Genomic DNA, 20,477 nt, shown 5'->3' on the forward strand with positions numbered 1-20,477 from the left:
TAGTCTGGAAGGGGAGGGGAAGGGGAATTGGAGAAATCTTGTTTATGCCACTGATGCCAGGATCTAAATTTTCTACAACCCACATGCCAGCGCCCTTTAAGCCTGCTCAAGAGGTGCTGTGAGTTGGAATCCTAGGAGAAGCCATTAGCTAGAGCTTTCCCCAAGGGACAACAGTGTTCCAGATTCTGTCTAGGATGCTGTTATAGTCCTTACCTTAGACCAACTATGCCAGCTGTCCCGGGAGGAGGAAAAGCAAAGGTTCTAGTCTCTCACTGGAACTTAGGAAATATTTCTTATTCAAATACACTCTTTGAGCATTAACATTTCTCAAGGGAGCAAGAGAAATCTAAGAAATAGTCATTGGCCTAATTTGGATGGCTGAAGTGTTTCATGAAAAAGCCTGTGAATTGCAATTAAGATCTTGGCATGGATCTGGGGAGGCAAAGGGAATCTATTCTCTGAAAAGCACCATATGACTATGCCTGCCACACCTGGGCTGGCCCTGCCATCCAAAGATGCCCAAGTGGCACTGGTCATTTGCAAATTTCTGAAGTAGTATGCTTGGATTTTGCACAAAAAAATTCGGTTTCATGGCCACAGGTGGCTTTGCAGATGTGTTACTGGCCACAAGAGAAGGCAGACAAGAATTCAAATGAGGCTACACAGCCAACAAACTGTCATAGGATCAGCGGTCGAAATGGAGACCAGTGGCAGAATCCAGGAACGGTTGAGAACACAGACTTCAGGGTCAGAGTGGTACAAATCCTGGACCCTTTCCTTACTAGCTCTGAGACTCTGGACAAATGACTGAACCTCTCAGTAGGGATGGATGATATAGATCATTTCTCACCATAATGAAGTCCAAATAGGAATGATAGCAATAGGCCCTTTCTCACCAGGAGGTAGGAAGATTAAGCAGCAACTCCTGAAACACTTGCTTAGCACCCTGCCTAGAACGTAACTAAGTACGTGATACATAGTTGCTACTGTTCTATTTATTATTTTTCCTGCACAGAAAAGCCTGCTTGAGGCCTGGAATTGCTAATGCCCCACGTTTTAAACAACACCTGATAAATGGCAGTGTGGAGTTGTGACCCTCAGCCTGTGTGATCAGATCCCAAGGTCTTAATCATAAGGAGGAATGAGAGGGGAGCAAAAATGTCTTAAAATTTTGAGTTACCCTTATATCTTATTGGATGGAAAAAAGAACTTGGAAAAAGTGCTGAGTTTCTTTCTAAAGGGGTTCCACAGCTCAGTAGGGTATTCTCGTCTCCACCACTCCCTGTGCTCTATATTGACATCTGCCTTTTCCAAAGAATGGGAATGAAAAACCACTGGCACAGCCATTTTGTGAAAATGCATAGAATGGAATCTGGTTCCCACTTTTGAAACAGGCAAAGAAAAATTAATGGATGCCTAGTAAGTCTTTTGTACTAATAAGACCTATTCTTATTTTCTTTCTCTTTCTCTCTCTCTCTCTCTCACACACACACACACATACACACCCATACACACACCAGTCTAATACAATGTCCTCATTTTATAGATGAGTAAACTGAGGCCCTGATAATGAAGTAAATGAGTACTGGCATTCCTGGCTACCCACTTTTAGGTGGTTTAAATGTAGCTTTGGGGGGAAAATAACCCCAGTCTTGATGCTGCAGTTGGGTGGGCAGGCTCATTACAGAGGCATTTTCAACACTTAGAGAAAGGAGTTCTCTGTTTGCACACACACGTGCATACTTTATCTCTCTCTCTTCCAATTTTTGCTTTGTCCCCAAAATTCTGATACTCTCCTTCAGAGAAGGAGCTGAAGTAAACAAATCAACAATCAAGGCATTTTCTGAACAGAATGGATGCATTATTCTTTGGGTGAGCAGAACCCAGATTCTGATTTCTGTTCTTAACTCAGCTTCTTCTCCCTTGGAGAGAGGGAGTAATGGAGAAAAACAGAAACAAGTGATATTACTAATAAGAACCCTTCCAGCTCTCTTTTGATTACTGATCAACTGGGTGACAATCCCACAGGGCAGAGAGTTATCTCGGCAGCCTGTGATACATTCAGTTTAAGCTAACGGCGGCGTATGGCAGCACAGCTCCAGCAGAAAAGCACTGTCCCCTGTCTGAGGAAGTGCAGTTGGGCTGAAGAACAGTGCAGAATTGTTCCCGCCATGCCTCTCTCCTTCAGACCCCAGCACAAAGAAGGGCTGTGTGTTGACAGGAGCCAGCACTTCACCTGGTGGGTGGGGACAACTGCTGTATTGCCCACACCTTGCCCCTTAGTGAAATTGTTAATTTTCAATATTCTGACAGTCTGTATTCTATCCTTTGCACTAGTCCAATAGAGAGTTAGCATTTTTCCAAACAATGAAACAAAGTTTCATATTATTCTAATACCACTTCTTACATGTATTGACTTTTATTACGCCTTTTGTTAGTTACCATAAAAACTTGTTGGAAATCATTGTTACTTTAAAGGAGGGAATACTTGTTAAAAAGCAAATTTCTATGGGATATTTGTGGGTTTTGTTTTTTGTTGTTTTTGTTTTTGTTGTTGTTGTCGTTTTGAGACAGAGTCTCACTCTGATACCCAGGTTGGAGTGCAGTGGTGCGATCTCGGCTCACTGCAACCTTGGCCTCCCAGGTTCAAGCAATTCTCCTGCCTCAGCATCCCGAGTAGCTGGCATTACAGGAGCATGCCACCACGCCCAGCTAATTTTTGTATTTTTAGTAGAGACGGGGTTTCGCCATGTTGGCCAGGCTGGTCTCAAACTCTTGACCTCAAGTGATCCACCTGCCTCAACCTCCCAAAGTGCTGGGATTACAAGCATGAGCCACCACACCAGGCCCTTGTGTATTATTAAGTATATATTTTATTTTTTATATTTAAAGTAGTAGCACGTACTTAGCAGTTACTATGTTCCTGGAGATAATTACAACAATATCTCATGTAACTCTATGGGATTCATTGTATTCATTGCCCCATTTTATAGATGAGAAAACTGAGGCTCAATAGGATTGAGTGATTGACCCAAGGACAGTTGGTTCTAAACGCTGCTCTGTCCAACTCAAAAGGCAGCATGCTGGGACCTACAGTCTCCCTAAACTTGTTTATCTAGAGTGTTACACATATGTGGGCACATGTCCAAAATCCCTTTGGTGCGGCAGTTTGGAGAAAGGGATCAAGGACAAGGGCTTCTCCCCCTAGAGCATCTAATGAGAAGGAGCTGGCATGGAGGATACCCAAGTCTGATGTAGTTTACTACTCTGCCCTGACTGTTGCTCCTTGTTTAAAGGATTTGGGGAATTTAGCAAAATATTGAAAGCACACATTTTCATGCTTGCGAAAGCAAAGGCCAAGAGCCAAAGGGTTGCAGCTGTGGATGCTTTTCCTCGGCATGAGGTTAACCTAAGGAAAGAAAGGCCTTCAGGGAAGAGAATCTCTTTACTGTTGCATTCTTAAAATTTCTAGTATTTCCATATGGACAGGACTGCTGCTCTTCCAGAAAACTTCTGGAAGAGCACCCTGAAGAGAGTCTGTCATGTGAACTATGGTTCATTCAGCACAGAGAGTAGGACTCTGGGCATGGTGCACGCTGTCGCGGGGAGCAGCCAACCTTCCAGAACTACAAAGGAGAGGCCCTGTGGAGAGGGTCGCACCAGGGCCGTCACTGGGGAAGTCATTTTCCTCTTTCATTTGTTTATTTTCCTGAAGAAAGAGGATGGTAAAATAGCTTAGACTAAAGACATTGTGTATAAAGACAATGACAGGTTTATGTATTAAGCAACCTTTATTTGATTGTGACAACACTTTAACATGAGAACAGTGATACTAACTTTGAAACTAGGATTGTAAAAAAAAATATGGGACATCTAGTTAAATTTAGATTTTATGTAAATAATGAATATTTTTTAACATCCATCCATCCTATGCAGTATTTGGGATATATATGTATACTAAAAAATTATTGTCTGGGTGTGGCAGCTTACGCCTGTAGCACTTTGGGAGGCCAAGGCGGGCGGATTGCCTCAGCTCAGGAGTTCAAGACCAGCCTGGGCAACACGATGAAACACTGTCTCCACTGAAATACAAAAGAAATTAGCTGGGTCTGGCAGCGTGCACCTGTAGTCTCAGCTACTCAGGAGGCTGAGGCAGGAGAATTGCTTGAACCTGGGAGGCAGAGGTTGCAGTGAGCCGAGATCGTGCCACTGCCCTCCAGCCTGGGTGACAAAGCGAGACTCCATCTCTTAAAAAAAAATTATTAATATTTTATCTGGTGGACCCTATTGAAGCATTGATGTTTCATTATGCTTCAATGAATTGATGTTTCAATACCACCACTCTTGGTAAAAATTAGTACATGGCTATAATTTGCAAGTTTTAAGGGAAATAACATTCATTAAAATAGAATAGAATGAATTATTGATTTGCAACTAATTTTATTATAATTTTTTTCTTTTTTTTGAGATGGAGTCTCGCTGTGTCGCCCAGGCTGGAGTCCAGTGGCGCGATCTTGGCTCACTGCAACCTCTGCCTCCTGGGTTCAAGCGATTCTCCTGCCTCAGCCTCCCTAGTAGCTGGAATTATAGGCACCCACCATTATGCCCAGCTAATTTTTGTATTTTTTTTTTCAGTGGAGACGGGGTGTCACCATGTTGGCCAGGCTGGTCTTGAACTCCTGACCTTGGGTGATCTGCCCACCATGGCCTCCCAAAGTTCTGGGATTATAGGCGTGAGCCACCATGCTCGGCCTTATTATAATTTCTTACGTGGCAATTTCTGACTTTAATTAGGTGCAATAGCTCACACCTGTAATCCCAGCACTTTGGGAGGCTGAGGCAGGAGGATTGCTTGAGCCCAGGAGTTGGAGACCAGCCTGGGCAACATGGCGAGACCCTATGTCTACCAAAAAATGTTTTTTAAAAATTAGTGTGGCCTGACATGGTAGCATGCATCTGTGGTCCCAGCTACCCAGGAGTCTAAGGTGGGAGGATCACTTGAGCCTGGGAGGTAGAGGCTACAGTGAACTATGATCATTCCAGTGCATTCCAGCCTGAACAGAAAGAGAGAGATGGAAGGAAGGAAGGGAGGGAGGGAGGGAGGGAGGGAAAGAAAAGGAGAAAGAGAAAGAAAAAAGAAAGAAAGAGAAAAAGAGAGGGAGGGAAGGAAGGAAGGAAGGGAGGGAGGGAAAGAAAGAGAGAAAGAGAAAGAAAAAAGAAAGAATGAGAGAAAGAGAAGGAGGGAGGGAAGGAAGGAAGGAAAAAAGGGAAGAAGGGAAGGAAGGAGGGAGGGAGGGAAGGAAGGAAGGAAGAAAGGAAGGAAGGAAGGAAAAGAAAAACTCACTTTGAATGAGTCTGTAAGTTTGTTAGCAGAGAGCCATTAGGTTATGTTTTCTCTTGAGTCAAAATATCATTAAGTAATTCACAAATAAAAGCATACAAACAATTTTGCAAGCATTTAAAAATACTTTAAACTGTATATAAATGTTTTTGAATTAAAGGAGGGAATTCATTCAACAAATACCTACTGAGCACTCACTCTACGCCCAGCATAGTTGAAGGTGTTTGGGAAACAGCGGGAACAAAATGAACTTCTCTGTCCTCTTAGGCTTTATATTCTAGAGAACGGTGAAGTTTAAACTATAGCCAGTTGCAGGAGATGTAATAAAATAGGGGAGGGGCCACTCTAACATTACAAAGATTTTTTTTGTAATGATTTTAGACAAGAATTTTTTTTAAGCATTTATTGGTGCTACAAGAATTAAGATATTCTAATATCATTAAAAGACTTTCATCGGGTGCGGTGGCTCACGCCTGTAGTCCCAACACTTTGGGAGGCCGAGGTGGGTGGATCACTTGTGGTCAGGAGTTAGAGACCAGCCTGGCCAACATGGTAAAACCTCATGTCTACTAAAAATACAAAAATTAGCCGGGCATAGTGGCGCACGCCTGTAATCCCAGCTACTCGGGAGGCTGAGGAAGGAGAATCTCTTGAACCTGGGAGGTGGCGGTTGCAGTGAGCCAAGATCGTGCCACTGCACTCCAGCCTGCAAGATGGGAGCAAGACTCCACCTCAAAAAAAAAAAAAAAAAAAGACCTTTCAGGGTTCTCTGGGGTTTGATGGCTGAAAATGACATAAACATAAGAAGCCTTTGAGTATCAGGTCAACCTGTATTAGGAGAGCCTGAGAAGCAAACATTAATTCAGGATACTATCTTCAGTTAAAAGGTCTCAACTTTTAAATCAGAATAAATTTACAGGGTGCCTGTGAGCACTAGCCACCCCTAACCCGCCCCACCAACAAATAATTTGGTGGAGATTTTTAGGAGCAGATAATGTTGTCAAGATGTTGGGGAGGAAAGGAAACTTTCAATGCCTAGGGCCTGTTTCCATTGATGCATGGGTATCAGTTTAGCAACGCACTGCAGCTCCCATTCTACACTTGAGAGGCAGTAAATTGCTTTTGGGTAGAAATGAATTAACTCTTTTCTATGACTACATTATCATAACATGCTGTCAGAAGTGATTTAGTAAACTGAATATGGAAGGCTAAAAACCTGAATATACTACCAAGAAATAAATTGATTAATGTGTCCTTTCATTAGTATGATCAGATTCACAAGATGATTTTATGCTAATACTCATTTTCATAGCCTCTATTGTCCGCCTTGGTAAACTCAGGGTTGGAAGGATGTTAAAAGTTAATCGACTCCGACCTTTCTGTGCCCATCAGATGCTCTTTCCCCTCCGTAATATCCTCATCAGGTGGTCCAATCTTTTTAGGTGCACTAGAATAAGCTTTAGGGACCTGGTCAAACAAACAACAACTTTACGTCTCAGAAATAAGAATTTTTTTTTTTTGAGATGGGGTCTTGCTCTGTCAGCCAGGCTGGAGTGTGGTAGCAAGATGTCAGCTCACTGCAGCCTCTGCCTCCCGGGTTCCAGTGATTCTCTCACCTCAGCCTCCCCAGTAGCTGGGATTACAGGCGTGAGTAATCCTGGCTAATTTTTTATATTTTTATATTTATATTTTTACTGGCTAATTTTTTGTATTTTTAGTAAAGGCAGGGTTTCACCCTGTTGGCTAGGCTGGTCTCGAACTCCTGACCTCAGGGGATCCACCCGCCTCGGCCTCCCAAAATGCTGGAATTACAAATGTAAGCCACCACACCTGGCTGGTATTAAGACACTCTGTTCCTTTCATTTAGACCAAGGAAGCAACATGAAGTCACAGTTTCAAAAACCCTACAGCACTGTGAAAAAGAATTCCCTATTTCTTTTACTGTAGAGAAGAAAAGGACTGGTAAAACCCTTCTTTATTAGTAGTCATTGCAGTTCTATATCTTTGTTTTTTGTTTGTTTTTTGGGTTTGTTGTTGTTGAGACAGAGTCTTGCTCTGTCTTCCAGGCTGGAGTGCACTGGCACAATCTCAGCTCACTGAAACCTCCGCCTCCGCCGGGCGCGGTGGCTCATGCCTGTAATCCTAGCACTTGGGAGGCCAAGGCCAGTGGATAACCTGCAGTTCGAGTCCAGCCTGACCAACATGGAGAAACCCTGTCTCTACTAAAAATACAAAATTAGCCAGGCGTGGTGGCGCATGCCTGTAATCCCAGCTACTTGGGAGGCTGAAGCAGGAGAATCACTTGAACCTGGGAGGCAGAGGTTGCGGTGAGCCGAGATCATGCCATTGCACTCCAGCCTGGGCAACAAGAGCAAAGCTCCGTCTCAAAAAAAAAAAAGTCCGCCTCCTGGGTTCAAGCGATTCTCCTGCCTCCGCTTCCCGAGTTGCTGGGATTACAGATGCCCACCACCATGCCCAGGTAATTTTTGTATTTTTGGTAGAGACAGGGTTTCATCATGTTGGCCAGGCTGGTCTCGAACTCCTGACCTCAGGTGGTTCACCTGCCTTGGCCTCCCAAAGTGCTGGGATTACAGGCGTGAGCCACCGTGCCCAACCTGGGGTTTTTCTTTTCCTTTCTTTTCTTTTCTTTTGAGGCAGGATCTTGCTCTGTGGCCCAGGCTGGAGTGCAGTGTTGTGATCATGGCTCACTACAGCCTCAGCCTCCCGGGCTGAAGCATTACTTTCACCTCCGTCCCCCAAGTAGCTGGGACTACAGAAACACACCACCCCATCTTGGTGATTTTTTTTTTTTTTGCATTTTTTGTAGAGATGGGGTCTTGCTACGTTGCCATGTAGCCCAGGCTGAACTGGTGGGCTCAAGCAATCCTCCCACCTCGGCCTCCCAAAGTGCTGGGATTACAGGCATGAGCCACCGTGCGCGACCTGCAGTTCTATATTAAAAACAACTGATATTCACTAAATGATCAGTATGTTCCAAACACTGTGCTAAATAATTTTCATGTTATTTCTTATTTAATCAAAAAATTCATCATTTACAAGACCCTTAAGAAGCTAGTAATATTATGACCTTGGTTAATAGAGACTAAGTGAGAGGTAGAGAAGGTAAGTAATTGCCTACCATTTTAACATTAGAAGGGATCTTTGGAATCCAAAACCACTCTTCTGATTTTCTAGGATTTGCCATGATACTTGTGTTAAAGAGTTAGAGCTGGAAATTTTAAATCTCTGCTGTTTCTGTTACTTCATGCTGCTTTATTCTCAAACTCATATAAAATGTCTCCATGCTGCAGAAATTATACACACATACACATACACACACACAGAAATCATATATATATAGGGTACATTAGATGTGTGTGTATATATATATATACACACACACACAGAAATATATATATATACACACAGAAATATATATATACACACAGAAATATATATATATACACACTGTATATATATATATATAATTTCTGTGTTCATATATTTCTATGTGTATATATTTATATACTATGTGTGTGTGTGTATATATATGTGTATGTGTGTATATATATAATGTGTATATATATGTGTGTGTATATATATGTGTGTGTGTATATATATATATATACTCGAGTATATATATACACACACACACACACACACACACACACAGAGAAAGAAAGAGATGATGGCAACTGTTCTTCTCCCAGTTCAACAATGGGTAAGGTAAAGGAGATGAGAATGTGTTTGATTCCAGGCACCTCTGTACTTTAAAATTAGTTTGTTTAATTATTTATTTATTTTTGAGACAGAGTTTTGCTCTTGTTGCCCACGCTGGAGTGCAATGGCACGATCTCAGCTCACTGCAACCTCTGCCTCCCAGATTCAAGCAATTCTCCTGCCTCAGCCTCCCAAATAGCTGGGATTACAAGCACACACCACCGTGCCAGGCTAATTTTGTATTTTTAGTAGAAACGGGGTTTCACCATGTTGGTCAGGCTGGTCTCAAACTCCTGACCTCAGGTGATCCACCCAGCTCAACCTCCCAAAGTGCTGCAATTACAGGTATAAGCCACCACGCCCGGCCTAAAATTGATTTAAAAATAAATCTGTGACTCCATCCAACAGAAGCCGAGTACATATTCATCTCAAGCACAAATGGAACATTCTTCAGGATAGACCATATGCTAAGCTATAAAATAAGACTCAAGATAAAGGAATCAAAATCATAGAGTATGCTTTCTGTCTATAATAGAATTAAATTAGAAATCAATAACAGAAGGAAATTTGAGAAATTCACAAATATGTAAAAATATGTAAAATTTACTCCTAGGCTGGGCGCAGTGGCTCATACCTGTAATCCCAGAACTTTTGGAGGCTGAGGCAGGCAGATCACTTGAGGTCAGGAGTTCGAGACCAGCCTAACTAACATGGTGAAACCCCGTCTCTACTAAAAATACAGAACTTAGCTGGGTGGTGGCGGGCACCCATAATCCCAGCTACTCAGGAGGCTGAAGCAGGAGAATCGCTTGAACTCAGGAGGTGGAGGTTCCAGTGAGCCAAGATTGTGCCACAGCACTCCAGTGACTCTGTCGCAACTAAATAAACAAATAAACAAATAAATAAATAAATAAATAAATAAATATACTCCTAAATAACCAGTGGATCAGAGAAGAAATAACAAGGAAAATTAGAAAGTGCTTTAAGATGGAAAAATGCAGTATACCAAAACTTATAACATGCAGCTAAAACAATGCTCAGAGGGCAATGTATGGCTCTAAATGCCTATATTTAAAAGGAAGAAAGATCTCAAATTAATAACCAAATCGGGGGCCGGGTGCGGTGGCTCATGCCTGTAATCCCAACACTTCGAGAGGCCGAGGTGGGTGAATCACGAGGTCAGGAGTTCAAGACCAGCCTGGCCAAGATGGTGAAACCCTGTCTCTACTAAAAATACAAAAAAACAGCTGGGCGCAGTGGCTTACGCCTGTAATCCCAGCACTTTGGGAGGCCGAGGTGGGCAGATCACGAGATCAGGAGATCAAGACCATCCTGAGTAACACAGTGAAACCCTGTCTCTACTAAAAAAAATACAAAAAATTAGCGTGGTGGTGGGCGCCTGTAGTCCCAGCTACTCAGGAGGCTGAGGCAGGAGAATGGTGTGAACCTGGGAGGCGGAGCTTGCAGTGAGCCGAGATCGCGCCACTGCACTCCAGCCTGGGCGACAGAGTGAGACTCCGTCTCAAAAAAAAAAAAAAAAAAAAAAAATTAGCCGGGCGTGGTGGCGGGGGCCTATAATCCTAGCTACTCGGAAGGCTGAGGCAGAGAATTGCTTGAACCCGGGAGGTGGAGGTTGCAGTGAGCCGAGATCACGCCACTGCACTCCAGCATGGGGGACAGAGTGAGACTCCGTCTCAAATAAAATAAAAATAAAAATTAAAAATAACCAAATCTTCCACCTTAAAAAAAGAGAAGAAAAAGAACTTTTTAAAGACCTAGCATTAAAATTTTACAACTTCTAGAAAAGCTTATTAAAATAACTTCTACATTCTGGCCAGGTGCCATGGCTCACGCCAGTAGTCCCAACACTTTGGGAGGCCGAGGCAGGCAGATCACTTGAGGTCAGGAGTTCGAGATCAGCCTGGCCAACACGGTAAAATCCCGTTTCTATTAAAAATACAAAAATTAGCTGGACGTGGTGATGGCGGGTGCCTGTAATCCCAGCCACTTGGGAGACTGAGGCACCAGAATCTCTTGAACCCAGGAGGTGGAGGTTGCAGTGAGCCAAGATTGTGCCACTGCACTCTAGCCTGGGCGATAGAGCGAGACTCAATCTCAAATGAATAAATAACTTATACATTCTATACTACTCAGTTCCTGAATACACATTTCTTTAGAATGTATTCAGCAGTTTATCCTCTATTTATACACTTTTGGTCATTGTTCCAGAGTTTCTTTCTCATTAACATTCCTGGGCTGAGGCTTATTTCCTCAAGTTCTTTGCCTCTTTTGTCTACTGCTGCATGGGTTCCTGAGGAAAGTTAAAGGTTCTATTTGTTCCTGAGTTTACAGTCAGAAGCTCACCAAAGCTCTTGCTCTGTGGAAACCTTGAAACTGATCTTTTGACAAGGCGCGGTGGCTCACGCCTGTTATCTCAGCACTTCGGGAAGCTGAGGCAGGGGGATCAGGAGGTCAGGAGTTCGAGATCACTCTGGCCAAGAGACCAGCCAGCTCCATATGGTGAAACCCCATCTCTACTAAAAATTAAAAAAATAGCTGGGCGTGGTGACAGGAGCCTGTAATCCCAGCTACTCGAAAGGCTGAGGCAGGAGAATTGCTTGAACCTGAGAAGCAGAGATTGCAGGGAGCCGAAGATCATGCCATTACACTCCAGCCTGGGCGACAGAGCGAGACTCTGACTCAAAAAAAAAAAAAAAAAAAGGAAGAAAAGACGAAAATAAAAGGATCTCTCTTTTAGTCAGGATTCAGCATTTAAACAGCTGGCAGACCCAATGAGTTTGACAAGCGTGAAATAAGGGCACTAGTTAACAGAGCTGTGGGCAGGATTAAAGAACAACCAAAGATGGTGATGCACTAGAAACTAGCAACATCAGAAAGCCTTTCCTATGCTTAAGTCTGAAGGGGAAATTCGAGGAAACAGTTGTTAAATCAGGTACCAGAACATTTATGTTTTAGAATAACTCAGGGAGTACAATGGGAATGTCCATGGCACAAAGAAATGATGAGTGCTTGAGGTGATGAGCCCCATTTATCCTGGTGTGATTATTATATGCTTGTATCAAAATATCTCATGTGCCCCATAAATATATACACCTACTATGTATCCATAAAAATTCAAAATTAAAACAATTTAAAAAAAGAAAACAGAACCCTGGAAGAAGGAGTTACCTCTACTGATCCCTGGCCTTAGAGGAATGTAGCAATTGCTAAAACTTTGGCAGGTGTGGGGCACAGGTAAGAATAGCCATAAATACCCTACCTACTTCTTTCTCTTTCCACTCGCTTGTTCTCTCTGCCATTGACCCAACCCAAAAGAAGCCAGGGAACCAGGAAGTCAGGACGCCATCTATAGCTGTCCACCTCTAAGGGGACAGATGGCAGAGAAAGCAGAGATAGATCTGAGGGGAAGATGGAAATGAACCAGCACAAGTCCTCCAGCCAGGGACATAGGCCTCTGAGCCCCAAGGTTCCAGGCCTCAGCTGGGTCCCAGGAAAACTTGTTGATTGGCAAGACTCTTCACCCACTGCCACTTCCTCTGTTGCTGAGGTTGCTTTCTGCTTCCGATATTTTGTGTTCTCAAAGCAGCTGCTACTTCAACCCACACTAAGATTCTCCAGGGAGTCTTCAGTCTTGCTGCGGTAGGGGAGGCATCCGTCCACACTCCTACTTACAGTCCCTCTTTTGTTTTATTGAAGCAGTCTTTCCCTCCTATTCTTACAGTCTCCTCTCCCTAGAAACACGCACAGATTCTCCCGAGCTGAGACAGGGTCAGGTTTTCTTCTTCATCCCTCCTTTACCCCTGAGAAAGAGGCTATAGAACACATCACCCAACAGCCCATGCAGAACCACTGTGTCTCAGAAACCAGCTGCCCTCAAGAACTGGGAGAGCTTCATCCTGGCCACAGGAATGGGAATGTACCTCTAGGAACTCACTCTGTGCAATGTGCTCAAGCAGAGGTGGGTCAGATGACCAGGCCTTGGTATTTGTAAACATATAGGGTGACAGTTCCTCTTAGTCATCCTTGAGTGACCCAGAGAACTGGCTGCTTGTCACATCCTCAGCACAACCTAACTTTCTTTCTTTCTTTCTTTCTTTCTTTCTTTCTTTCTTTCTTTCTCTTTCTCTCTCTCTCTGTCTCTTTCTTTCTTTTCTTTCTTATTTTTTGAGACGGAGTCTCGCTCTGTCATCCAGCCTGGAGTGCAGTGGCTCCATCTTAGCTCACTGCAACCTCCGCCTCCCAGGTTCAAGCGATTCTCCTCCCTCAGCCTCCTGAGTAGCTGGGATTACAGGTATGTGCCACCGTGCCTGGCTAATTTTGTATTTTTAGTGGAGACAGGGTTTCACCACGTTGGTCAGGATGGTCTCGAACCCCTGACCTCATGATCTGCCTGCCTCGGCCTCCCGAAGTGCTGGGATTACAGACGTGAGCCACCGCACCTGGCCAGCACAACCTTTATAGGCAACTGGAGAGGAAGCTGGGAGCCCTACCCTAAAAGATCTTACAGTATAATGAGGTGCCAAGCCCATTAAATAATAGCATCCTCCTGGAACAAGATATTTATGAAACAGGTTCCGTAGCTGCCCTAAGGCTCCATGCATCTGATTGTATTTACTGTTATTCCACCCCTTGCTGATCCCAGGCTTCAAAGGTTGATGTATGACTGATCCTAAGAATCCAGCTCTACCAGAATGACCTGTCATCTCCCTCCTGCTGCTTGTTGAATTAGGCAGCTGCTTGTTGAATTAGGTTATTAAAATGTCTGCTTAGCCTCTTAGTCAACTTAACTTGGCTTTATTTTGGTGGAAAGCAAATCACTTAGAATTTTACTTAATTGGTCACTTGGCTCAGGGTTTGATGACTTTTCCAGTAATATTTGCACGACAAATATATTTTATTTAATTCTTTTCTGAAATAACTCAGCTGACTCTGAATGTTCAAGATGTGCAAAGCACTGAAGAGGCGCCATGATCCTAGCAGGAGATCTGTGGTAATATGAGGGCAGAAAATACGGAGGAGAGACAGCCTGAACACTCACAGATTTACCATGGAGATAAGCAAGAAGTATAACCAGCCACAGTGTCCTCACTATCTTTTTGATCTCTTTCTTGGGTATCTCTGGATCCATCTTTTTCTCTGGATTCCTAACCTCCATGTCCCTCTTTCACTTCTTCTGTGGTGTCTCACATGTGTTTGTGTACGTGTGTGTATGCATGCACACATGCAAGTGTATGTATGTATCTTACCTTGGGCAAAATTTAATAATGGTATTTTGCCACAGTTAAAAAGATACTAAATCCGCCCCCCCCAAAAAAATGTATAATAATGGGTAACAATATGGCATTTTAAAGAACTTGCTCTGTAATGGGTCCCAGGCAAAGAACCCTTCAGGTATCATATCAGTTTTTCATCAAAAACTTAGGAGCTTTTTTTTTTTTTGAGACGGAGTTTCACTCTTGTTGCCCGGGCTGGAGTGCAATGAATGGCGCTGCCTTGGCTCACTGCAACCTCTGCCTCCCAGGCTCAAGCAATTCTCCTGCCTCAGCCTCCCAAGTAGCTGGGATTACAGGCATGTGCCACCACACCCGGCTAATTTTTGTATTTTTAGTAGAGACAGGGTTTCACCATGTTGGTCAGGCTGGTCTCAAACTCCTGATGTCAGGTGATCCACCCACCTCGGCCTCCCAAAGTGCTGGGATTACAGGTGTGAGCCACCGCACCTGGCAACTTAGGAGCTTTTTAAAGTATTTTCTGCTTTACTGTCTTGTGTTGTAGTTTCTCATGTCTAGAAAATAGAATTGTTCCTTGTCAGTCCATAAGATTCTCTTTCTCTGCCAGACGCAGTGGCTCATGCCTGTAATCCCAGCACTTTGGGAGGCCGAGGTGGGTGAATCACCTGAGGTCAGGAGTTTGAGACCAGCCTGGCCAACATGGCAAAACCCCACCTCTACTAAGAATACAAAAATTAGCCAGGTGTGGTGGCACATGCCTGTAGTCCCAGCTACTCAGGAGGCTGAGGCAGGAGACTCGCTTGAACTCAGGAGGTGGAGGTTGCAGTGAGCCAAGATTGCACCATTGCACTCCAATCTGGGCGACAGAGCAAGACTGTCTCCAAAAAAAAAAAAAAAGATTCTCTTTCTCTAAGTGGTCCCATCAGGAATGGCTTGATGCTTGTAGTTATGCTGCCTGGGGGAAAAAGAGTACGGAATATTCAGTGATTCAGTGAGAACTGAAGGTTATTATAACCCAAAAAGAGTGATGGAGTATAAAGACAACATCTTTTCGAATAGACTTTGCAAGCCTTTCTGCCTTTTCAGTGGTAAAGGCTAAGCAGTGGTTTGCTGGCTTTGCCCTCTGTCAGTTACAGAAAGGCCTTTGCTTATAAATCCATGGAGCTGAAGGGCTTGCCTGCACTAGCTAATTTACTCTAGGATCAGAATCAAGACCTCAGTTAATCTCAGTTACCCTAGTGTGGCATATTTCCCACCTCCACCCATATCCACCCACTAGTTCTGGCCCCAGATTGTCTCTGAGCTGGCCCTGCCCACTGGTCAGAACAGATTGGCAAATGATCATTCCTTAGGACAGCCACGGCTTGTACAACAGGCAGGAATGTGGTCAGAAGAAAGGCTATTGTCCTCATATCCTTGGTAGATGGAGGCTCATGTTACCTTCTCATGTTGCTTTAAAAAAAAAAAAAAAAAGGCTAGTTCCTCTCTCTTTGTATTAAAAGACTTAGGGTATGAAGGTCAATTATAAACATTAGACAGGTGACCTTTGCCAGCATGTTGGGTGGGTCAGAGCTCTAAACACATACACACCATGTACGAGGGTATCATTCATTTCTTGGGCAAAGGAGAACAAAAACTGGCGAGTTTTGAGTAATTAATATCCCATCTTCCATTTAAATGTCAACCTAGGAGAGTATTCAGTGAGGACATATGATGTTCAAGGCACCATGTGGGGGAATGTAGGGAAGTCTGGCAGAGTTTAGAATCCAGCAGAAAATTAAAAATATAAACAAGCATAGTACAGGAAGTACATGGTAAAACTTAGCCTCTAGGCTGGGCATGGTGGCTCAGGCCTGTAATCCCAGCGCTTTGGGAGGCCGAGGAGAGTGGATCACCTGAGATCAGGAGTTTGAGACCAGCCTGGCTAACATGGTGAAACCCCGTTTCTACTAAAAATACAAAAATTAGCCGGGTGTGGTGGTGCATGCCTGTAGTCCCAGCTACTTGGGAGGCTGAGGTAGGAGAATCTCTTGAACCCAGGAGACGGAGGTTGCAGTAAGCCAAGATTGCGACACTGCACTCCAGCTGGGCGACAAGAGTGAAACGTTGTCTCGAAACAAAACAAAACAAACTTAGCCTCTAGAATCAGAAAAGCCTGAGTTCAAATCTGTGCTCTATCTATTTAACAACTGGTGCTGGAACAATGGGATATCCATATGTGAAAAAAAATAAAATAGATCATAGACCTCAATGTAAAATTGCTGTGACTTTGGTAAATAAGATTTTGTCACTAAAACAAGATATGATTCATAAAAGAAAACATGGATAAATTGAATTTAGTCAAAATTCAAAATTCTCCTTGAAAGATGCTATAAAATGAAAAGGCAACCACGCACTGAGAGAAAATATTTGCAAAGTATGTATTTGATAAAGGACTTGTATCCAGAATATATATTCACTTATCTCAAAACTCAATAATAAGAAAATAGCATAATTTTTAAAACGGGCAAAAGATTTAACAGAACACATGAAAAGATACTCAACATAATTAGTCATCAGGAAAATGCAAATTTAATAAACAACAAAATAACTATTAGAATGACTTTTTTTAAAAAAAAGGCTGGTAATGGCAAGTGCTGGCAAGGATGCGGAGCAAAGGAAACTCTCAAGCGTTGCCTATTGGAATAGAAAATGGTGTAGAAAGTCAGTCTGACAGGTTTTTGTTTGTTTGTTTGTTTTGTTTTGTTTTTTGAGCTAGGGTCTCATTATGTTGCCCAGGCTGGTCTCAAATTCCTGGGCTCAAGTGATCCTCCAGCCTCAGCCTCCTGAATAGCTGGGATTACGGACATGCACCACCACACCTAAGCTTCTTTTTTTCTTTTCTCTTTTTTTTTTCTTTCTTCCACCCCCCACCCCAAGACGGAGTGTCACTCTGTCACCCGGGCTGGAGTGCAGTGGCATGGTCTCAGCTCACTGCAACATCTGCCTCCCAGGTTCAAGCAATTCTGCTGCCTCAGCCTCCCAAGTAGCTGGGATTACAGGTGCCTGCCACCACACCCAGCTAATTTTTTTATTTTTAATAGAGACAGGGTTTCACCATGTTGGCCAGGCTCATCTCAAACTCCTGACCTTGTGATTCACCTGCCTTGGCCTCCCAAAGTGCTGGGATTGCAGGCATGAGCCACTGTGCCTGCCACCCACCACACCTAAGTTTCTAATAAAATTAAACATACATGCGAACTTTCCCTATGACCCACCAATCCCACTTCTAGGTATGAAAAAGTGAAATGAAAACCTATTTTCAAATAAAACCTGTCAGCCAGATGCGGTGGCTAATGCCTATAATCCCAACACTTTGGGAGGCCGAGGCAGGAGGATTGCTGGAGCCCAGGAGTTTGAGACCGGCCTGGTCAACACGGTGAAACCCCATCTCTACTGAAAATAGAAAAATTAGCTGAATGTGGCAGCATGCACCTGTAATTGCAGCTACTCGGGAGGCTGAGGTAGGAGGATCCCCTGAACCTGGGACAGGGAGGTTGCAGGGAGCCAAGATGGCACAATACCACTGCACTCCAGCCTGGGCAACAGGGCAAGACCCTGTCTCAGAAAAAAAATAAAGAAATAAAACCTTTCCTTGAATGTTTATCATGGCTTTGTTCATAATCAAGAAAAACTAAACAATTTTCAAACCTGCTTCAACTGGTAAACAGGTAAACTCTGGTACATCCACACAGTGGAATACGGCTCAGCAATAAAAAGCAAGAAACTTCTGATACACTGAGTCACCTGGACGCATCTCAAATGCTTCTTGCTAAGTGAAAGGATCCAGACTCAAAAAGCTGCATACTGTATGATTCCATGTGTATGACATTTTAGAAAAAGTCAAACAGTAAGGATAGAAATCAGATCAGTGTTTTCTGGAGTTTGGTGGTCGGGGGACGAGTTGACTGTTAAATAGCATGAGGGCATCTGTGGGGTGATGGAACTGTTCTATATCTTGACTGTCATGCTGGTTACATGACTGTAATACTCATAGTGTTGTGCAATAAAAAGCATGATTTTTAGTGGGTAAATTATACCTCCATAAACCTGATCAGGAAGAAAAAAGAAACAATACTCTAGATAGTACTTAGTCATCAAAAACCATGAAGGTGGTCAGGCATGGCGGCTCATGCGTGTAATCTCAGCACTTTGGAAGGCTGAGGTGGGAGGATTGCTTGAGCCTAGGAGTTTGAGGCTGCACAGAGCTATAAATCATGTCACTGTACTCCAGCCTGGGTGACAGAGTGAGATCCTGTCTATTAATAACAACAACAACAACCAAAAAGCATGAAGGCGATATTTTAAAAATTGTGCTCTGGCACTTAAAGCTGAGTGAATGACCATAGGCAAGCTTCTTAACCTTTAGAAATACCCATTTCCTCATCTCTAAAGTGAAAACAAAATTAGTAGTAGCACTGAATAAAAATATGCTCTGCGAATTAAACTACCTAATGCATAAAGTAAAATTTGCTAAAGTTTATTGACCATTTACTCTATGCTAGGTTTTAGATGTGCCTTTATATTCATTATATAAGTTAATTCTAGCCTTAGGAGATAGGTTCTATTATCCTATAGGGATAAGAAGAGGAGGAGAAGGAGGCTGTGGCTCTTGCTAGATGAGAAGAGACAGTCAAGAAAAGCTTCCTGGGGAGGTGGCATCAGATTGTGTCTTGAAGGACAGGTAGAAGTGTCAATAGAGATTCAGTGGGATGTGGAGGGATTGAGGAGGGAGATTCACTAAATGACCCCAGCAAAACAAAACAACACCCCTTCCCAACAAAAAAGAAATTTTAGGAGTTAGTGGCAGAGAGAGGAGAGACCAATTGAGTCAAACCTCAAACTTGGGCACAGATATTGTAGAAGGGGGAAACTACATTAGCAGATACTAGGAGGGAAGCTTACGGAAGCTGACATGATGTCCTGATTTGGACATACTATTCCTAATGTCCAGATCTTTGGAAAAGAGCTTTCATAATCTCCTGTATACCTATTCCGGTGTCTTAGTATTCACCCGGAGAAAATTCATTAAGCGCAAATCCTCTTGGCTGCACTTTTCCTTCATGTTTATTTGTGAATGCAAGTGGTGGATGGCTCAAGAGTAGCTTCAAGCTATTACTTTCCCTACTAATTGGGGTACATCACATGTTTTTCAATGTCCTGTGATTCCTGGGGCATGGTATTTAAATGTTCTTCTGGGTAGAAAATACTGCTGCAAAACTATTCAAAAAGATTTCTGGCAAAGAAGGGTAGGAGAGGGTGGTGGGAGAGGGAGGACGTTGAATCAAATGGCTCTTTGTTTGTATAAATACCCAAACCTATGTGGAGACTTTTTACCCTTCCACTGCCCCCACAACCCCTCAACAGGTGGCACAAGCTCGATGACATTTGTAGAGCAGATGGCATGTCATTTTAATGCTGTTTCTAATTGACAGGGGCCTCGGTGGCTGTGGCACGTGCGGCTGCATGCTGGGTGTAGGGTGGGGAATGGAATTAGATACTGCTACCTGCTCCTTCTGGCAGAGAAGTGGGAGCTGTAATTGTGTCAACTGGCTTGAACACATTGCATTAATTCCTCATCGAAGGACTTATTTTGCTGGTTTTATTTCCCTTAACTTGCTAATCCTTCCCTCCCCCTTGCATAGCTCTGAATTTTGGACAACTTCAACAAGGAAACCTTGTTCCTCTGAGAATCACCTTTAGCATAAACTCAGTGTTTTCCTGTCCAGATTTTCATAAGCAACTCAGGTTGCATTCAGTTTACACCAGAAACAGGCTTTTGCATCTCAGAAATGGTCTAGAGAGAAAACAAAAAAGAGTGGGATGTAGCCCAAGTGACATTGGGAGCCTTACCAGGTATTCTAATCAGAGGATAAACAACATGGAGTCAGAAGTCCTGTCCCGGAGCAGCCATAATTTTTGTAATTCTCATTTTAAAAGCCATATGGTGAGTGGATGCAGCCCCACTTCCTGTGGTGAACTCATGCAACTCCAAGGCCACAGCTACACACTTCCCCACTCAGTATCCACAAGGAGCTCATTCTAATTCTAATCAGAATACTTTTGTTTATACAAAACAAAAACTACTTGATCAATTTAGAAATGGTCCTTTAAACTGTATCAGT

The 20,477-nt window shown here is 43.3% G+C and overlaps 1 protein-coding gene across 4 annotated transcripts in view; it reads left to right on the forward strand.

Moving 5' to 3' along the window:
- SASH1 (SAM and SH3 domain containing 1) overlaps positions 1 to 20,477 on the forward strand; it is a 281,596-nt gene that overhangs the window by 23,798 nt on the left and 237,321 nt on the right. The gene's annotated exons all lie outside the window — the stretch shown is intronic.

This window comes from Pongo abelii, chromosome 5, assembly GCF_028885655.2.
Source record: "Pongo abelii isolate AG06213 chromosome 5, NHGRI_mPonAbe1-v2.0_pri, whole genome shotgun sequence".
Classification (NCBI taxonomy): Eukaryota; Metazoa; Chordata; class Mammalia; order Primates; family Hominidae; genus Pongo; species Pongo abelii.